This window comes from Anopheles moucheti, assembly GCF_943734755.1.
Source record: "Anopheles moucheti chromosome X unlocalized genomic scaffold, idAnoMoucSN_F20_07 X_unloc_5, whole genome shotgun sequence".
NCBI classification, from domain to species: Eukaryota; Metazoa; Arthropoda; class Insecta; order Diptera; family Culicidae; genus Anopheles; species Anopheles moucheti.
Window position 1 is genome coordinate 145,461 of NW_026453559.1, and position 7,040 is coordinate 152,500.

The following is a 7,040-nucleotide window of genomic DNA, read 5'->3' on the forward strand; positions in this document are numbered from 1 at the left end:
TTGGTATGTTCAACTGTCTCCTATGTTTTCGTTATGCGCTAGGTGCATCTCTCACAACTTAAGTTCCCCGGACAGCGTAACCGTGCACCTCTCGGTTCCTTCGAAGCCGTCCAGGGTGGACAAGGATGACCATTGGTCTTCCTTCCCATTGATCGACGCACGATGTGGGCGGCATCGGCGCGATCTTGCACAACTTTCGTTCTCTTGATTAGGTTCTCTCTCGCTCGAGGCCAGTGTTTAAATATGTTCTAGTGGGTCTTTACCTTCGCCCATGTGTCACACACTTTACGCGTTCGATGGCTGCCATTGGGAGTGTGCGCACAGGTACGAAGGCCACTGGCCTACGGTCGCGCACGCTCAATATCGTAGTATAGACACACCTCTCTCGCGGGTCTAATTGGCGTGCGCGGCCCCCAAAAGGTAACATAGCAGTTTGTTCTGCTGATACCGTGTTTCTCTATCTCTCTAACCAACTCACACAACAACATATATGTATTGATCGGTAATGATCCTTCCGCAGGTTCACCTACGGAAACCTTGTTACGACTTTTACTTCCTCTAAATCATCAAGTTCGGTCAACTTCGGCCATGCCAGCTGCAGCTCACGAAGGAACCGCGGAAGGTGTGCCTCCAGAGACCTCACTAAATAATCCATCGGTAGTAGCGACGGGCGGTGTGTACAAAGGGCAGGGACGTAATCAGCGCTAGCTAATGACTAGCACTTACTAGAAATTCCAGGTTCATGGGGACCGTTGCAGTCCCCAATCCCAACTAAATGAGCATTTGGGTGATTTCCCGTTCCTCTCGGAATGGGGGCGCCAATTGGCGAGAACACGCTGCTGCTCACATTGTAGCACGCGTGCAGCCCAGAACATCTAAGGGCATCACGGACCTGTTATCGCTCATTCTCACCTTGCTAAACACAAGTTGTCCCGCTAAGCAGGGCAAACGTGGCCGACGACCGCCCGTGAAGGGGCCGCCGGCCTTGACGTCAGGTGCGCCCGGAGGTGCACTGCTGACAGCGTTCTAGTTAGCTTGTTTGAGTCGCGTTCGTTATCGGAATTAACCAGACAAATCACTCCACGAACTAAGAACGGCCATGCACCACTACCCTTAAATTTGAGAAAGAGCTCTCAATCTGTCTTACCTCGATAAGTTCGGACCTGGTAAATTTTCCCGTGTTGAGTCAAATTAAGCCGCAAGCTCCACTTCGTTTTTTTTTTTTAAACAATTGCAGGTTTTATTGTTCATAAACATTATGTTCTAAAAACAATAGCGTAAACCCACGCTCTTGACGAACGACGTCGCCCGCCAGGGATTTGTCGTGCGTCATTATGAACCCTTTCGGATGTCCCTACCCAATCTCTTTATTAAATTGCTCTTTCCTTTACCCGCATATTGAAAGCGTACGCTAACTGAGTCCGCATGACTCGCTCGTATTTTAACACTTTAGGCTCTCAAGCTAGCTCGCAATCTAGCGATCGGACCATTCCGCCTCGCTGGCGGAAGCCTCCTCCGCAGCTGTCCATCGCCGACCTGCAGCTCGACGTCTTCTTTCATTCTCTCGTCTATTCCGCCGAGACCGGATTAGATCCGCCTCCGTAGGCGCGGTCCGACGACGGCGCGTTGTCGAAGGGCCCTCCCGTTGGACCCGCGCTCTCCACATTCGCTGCATAAACAGTCGCCTCTCATGGCGAACTCTGATCGTCTCAGGGGAAGGTGGTTCTCCCCTACTTCTTCGGGGAATTGGAGGAGGAGCTAGGCCTGCTCGCTCCGCCTCTACTGCCGCCCGCAGTACCTCGTCATCCCGAGCGGCCAGTGCTGCTGCGACGTCCGCAGCCAGTCGCACACGCGCCCGATCCTCCGCCCTGCCGCGAAGCCGTCTGTTGCGGGCAGACCGTTGACGCGCTGCTCGCGTTTCATTTACCCGTCTCGTGATGTCTTCTACGAAGACGTCTTCCACTTCCTCGCCGAAGAGTGCGGCCACACTTTCGAGGACCACTTCCTCGTCCTCGGCGAAAGCCGCTTCCGCTCGACCGCTGGCGAGGGCCTCCTCATCGCGCCACAGCTGTTGCAGCACGGTGGTGATGTTTTTCGCTGCCCTTTGAATGCGGTCCCACCACTCCGCACTCTCCAGCAGCTTCTCGGCCATGTTGCTGAGCTGGACCGATTCGGATGTCCCCCAGCCCAACAGCTCACGTCGGATCTCCTCGAACACGGGGCACTCGAACAAGACGTGGGCCACCGACTCGACCGACCCCACGCACCGTGGACACTCCGGAGACGAAGCGAAGCCGCAGACGTGCAGGTACTCCCGGAAGAATCCGTGTCCGGAGAGCACCTGCGAAAGGTGGAAGTCCACCTTCCCGTGCTTACGTCCCGTCCACCGGTGCAGGTCGGGAATCAGGCTGTGTGCCCACGTCTGATAGCGGCTGGCCGATGGTGTTGCCGCCGCACGGTCCCACGCGTTCTGCCACTCTATCATCGTGGCCGCTCGCTCCATTGCTCGAGCCTCCTTCCTGCTGATGCCAGGTTCAGCCGACAGCCTGCTGTGGCACCTTGCGTCCTCTTGGATAATTAGACGGTAAGGTACAAGACCGGCCATCACCACCGACACCTCATAGGACACCGAGCGGAACGAGCTCGACACCCCGCGTGCCAGCGGCTTCTGCACCTGGGCCAGTCGTCTGCGGCACCACTGCATATCGGTCGCCTTAGCCCAGATGGGCGAGGCGTACCGAATGACAGACTCCGCAACTCCTGCCAGCAATCGCCGCTTGGCCACCTGCGGGCCGCTGTGGTTTCGCATCACCGAGGTGACCGCCGCCACCGCACGGAGGGCCTTGTCCGCGGCCGCTTCCACGTGCGGTTTCCACGATAGCTTCTCATGAAGCTGGACCCCCAGATAGCGCATCGATCTCCCAGTGGTGCAGGTCACTTCACCGACGCGTACCGGAACCTCCAGTCGTCCTCGTCTCAGACTCGAAATGAGCACCGCCTCGGTCTTGTGGGGGGCGAGACTGAGATGACGTGCCTCAAGCCACCCCATCACCGCCTCAATCGCTGTCTCGGCAACCGTCGCCGACTCCTCCGGTGTGCGGCCCTCGGCCAGGATGGCGATGTCGTCAGCAAAACCGACGATGGTGGCCCCTTCAGGGAGCTGGATTCGCAGAACGCCGTCGTACATGACGTTCCACAGAGTCGGGCCAAGGATTGACCCCTGTGGAACGCCTGCCGTTACCCGACGTGACACCGGGCCGTCATGGGTGTCGTACACCAGCTCCCTGTCAGTAAAGTAGTCGCGGAGAAGGAGTTGCAGCTGCGCTGGGACCCCTTTCTCGCGCAGGGCCATCGCTATCGCCTGCCAGCTGGCAGTGTTGAAGGCGTTCTTAACATCCAACGCCACAACCAGCAGGCAGCGCCTGTCTCGCTGGTTCGTCCTGCCGAAGGACATCGCGCGCTCGCCTGCCTCCACCACCAGCTGGATCGCCTGCAGGGTGCTTCGCTGTCTCCGGAATCCGAACTGGTTCTCCGCTAGCTGAGGCGACTCCGGATCCTCGAGGTGCTCATTAAGCCTGTCGAGTGCCGTCCGCTCGAACACCTTCGCTGGGTTGTCTATCAGGCAGATCGGGCGACAGGACGACGCTTCGCCCGGTGGCTTACCTGGTTTAGGCAACAGCACCAGCTTTTGCCTCTTCCACTCGCGTGGAATGACGCCCGTGTCCAGGCAGCTCTGGAAGACCCCGACGAAGGACTCTGGATGCTTGCGGATGGCAACCGTCACCGCAGCATTTGGCACTCCATCCAGGCCAGGCGCTTTCCGCGGATGCAGCTCGCTCGCTATCGCCTGGAGCTCCGCGCAGCTGATCGGACGGACCGGAGTGTCCCCTTCCGAAGGTGCGACGTCCGGCCACTCGACCGGGGGATGCTCCGGAAACAGCTCCTCGACGATCCGCTGCAGCACCGCCGGGTCACGTTCACGCGCCGTCCAGCTGCCCCGAAACCGCAGAAGGACCTGCCGGAACCACTGTCCCGTCTCGTCCGCGGCTAGGGCCTGCAGCCACTCATCGAACTGGCGCTGCTTGCTGGCCTTAATTGCCGTCCTTAAGGCAGCACGCGCCTCCTGGTGCTCCTGCGATGCCAACTCGACAGATGTCTCGTCCAAGGCCGTGCTCTGCCTTTCCCGGGCCAACCGGCAGCGCTCGGTCAGCTCCTCAATGGCCGGAGTCCACCAGTACACATTCGCGCTCTTTCTCTGCTGAGAGTGGCCGATCCTTGCCATGGTGGCATCGCAGGCCTCTGCGAGCACCATCCCCAGGCTTGCCGCATCGGTCACCCGATCGGCAAAACGGGTCGCCTCGAGTGCCATTTCGAAAGTACGGGGGCAAAACTGGCGAGTTCGCCAGCGAACACCCGCCTCCCGTACTCCGACGCCTTCCAGCCGCTGGATGCCCCGTCCGGGCCGCTGGCCAGCACGAGGCTGTTGCCCGACCGCAAACCGGATATAGCGGTGGTCGCTATAAGAGTAGCGGTCTAGCGTCCTCCAGGAGCTGATGACCTCCGCTACTCCATCCGGTCGGCAGAGCGATGGACTCGCGAAGGCGACGTCCACCCTGCTGGGCCGGGCCACACCGTTTCCCAGGAAAGTCGGCTCCGTTCCGCGGTTGAGCACCTCCAACCCGATGCTCGTTGCCGTCTGGAGGAGCGCCTCACCCTTAAGGTTGGCACGCTCGCTCCCCCAGGCCCCGTGCCACGCATTGAAGTCACCGGCCAGGACGACGTGGGGGTGACCTCTCGCCAGAACCTCCAGCCGGTCCATCTGCCGCTCGAAGTCCGGGAGCCCGACAGATGGCGGAATGTAGCAGCAGATAAAGACTATACCTGCTACATCTGCTGCCACTATGCCTGGATGCTGTACACTCCTCACCCGCTGGATGGGAAACCGTTGGCCGCTGGTGACAATCGCGGCCTTGAGTTGCTCATCAGACGCCCAATTGCCGTTGTTGGCCGGCACTGCGTATAGCTCCGTCACGAGCATAACGTCTGCTCCTTCCTCCCTCATACGCTGGAGCGCAAGATCTTGGGCGCTCCTGCTCTTGCCGATGTTGATTTGGAGCACCTCAATCATCGTCGGTCCGTATTTTTGCACAGGGCGGAGGCAATCGGGTGCGGGCCGCCACACTTTAGACATCGGACTTGGCCGATACAAGTAACCGCCTTGTGGCCTTCCGCGCCACACCGGATGCATATCTTGCTGCGGTCCTCGCCCGAGCACTGCCCGGCGAAGTGGCCACGCTCCAGGCACCGGAAGCACCGCTTCTCCGCCAGCGACGCTTTCGGGACCTCCCACACCCAGCACGAGGTGTAACCTAGGAGCAGGCGCTTCCCGGCCAGATGCTCCGCGTCCGACCGTGGCATGGTGACGCGGGCACGGTTCGTGCCATCCCGTCGCGCCCACATATCGATGGCGGCCTCAACGTGCTCCTTCCCCAGCGCCGTCAGCATTGCCTGACGCAGCTGGTCCTCATTCGCCAGGGAGTCTATGTTAGTGACCAGGACCTGGGCCATCTCAGTGCGGACGATCGCCGCTCCCTTGTCCCCGATGGCCACGCGGATGCGTTGGCATAGTTCCGCGCTATCGACGTCCCGGCTGAGCGGAAGCCGCAAAGTGTCCTTCGGCGTCCGCTTTCCGACGCCAATTTTGTCCTGTAGGCCGTCGAGCTGGGCGCTTGTACGGATGACCTTGTACATATCCAGGTAGCTGACACCCTCCGCTGGCGTCACCTCTATTGAGTCAGGCCGCTTGCGTGACTTCTTTGCCACTGCTGGCATATTACGTGGCTGCTGCTGGCTCTGCTTGTGCAACAGCTGGCCCTTCAACTGCCACTGTTGCTGGTTCTGTCCAGCCACGCGCTGTCCGTTCGTCTGCTGCGGACGATGCTGCTGTTGCTGCGGACGTTGCTGCGGCCACTGCTGCTGTTGCTGCTGAGCCGACTGTTGGCGTGGCGGCTTACGGCGCACCACCTCGGCCCAGGAGCCGCCTTCCTGGTCCGGAGACGGCACCACCGTAGCCGTCGCCGCACCCGCTCGTAGTTGTGGCAGCTGTTGCTGCTGCTGCTGCTGCTGCTGCTGTTGTTGCTGCGACTGGGCAGTTACTAACTGCGCCAGTAGCCCAGAGACCATCTCCCGCTCCTTGCGGTTCTCCTCCCGCAAATAGAGCACCTCCTGCCGATGGCTCTCCTGCAGCGCCGCTAAATCCTTGCGGAACTGCTCCGCTTGCTCCGCTAGCTGGACTCTAAGGAGGGCCAATTGGTCCTCCAATCGCTCAATCAGCCGCTCCATCGCTGCTGCTGGGACCGTGCCGGAACTACTTGCACGAGCAGCACCACTCGTGGCTGTGGTCTGCCCTTCCGCCAGCTTGGTCAGCATGACCAACGGTTTCGTACCCACCGGAGGTCTGGTGTCGGTTGATCCCGACCTCGAACGCAGGAGTCGACTAGTAGACATGGCCAGCAATCCGCTCTTTAAGCTGGGTTTACTCCCCCTCTAGGAGGGACGCCAGCAGCGGACAGCAAAGCCAAGCGCCGTATGACCACCCCTTTTGTTTCTGGATGGTGGGTTGGCAGGCAGGAGTGGTCAAGGTGATGTTTTTCGGCTCGTGGCAGCCTTTACGCTTTAATTGGAGTGTTTTCCGATTTTTTCCACGTGTTTTAACCGAAAAACCGGAATTCGAGCAGTTTCGAGCTCGATCGAAACTGGCCGATTCGAGCAGATTTTGAGCTGCCAATAACCCCCCACAGCTTCCCAGAATTTTCTGCGTCCTTTTTTACTTTCGAGCAGTTTCTCGAGCAGTAACCGTCGATTTGAAAATTGTTCACTGGGAACTGCTCGCTCGACAAAATTCGTCAACTGGGTCACCCGGGTGTCACCAAAAATGTCAGAAAATTTTTTTCGCGATTTTCACCGATTTTTTGCTTAGATCTTATGAGACGCGTAAAAACTATCACAGCGGTGAAAACCGCACGCAAATCCGCTGAAAA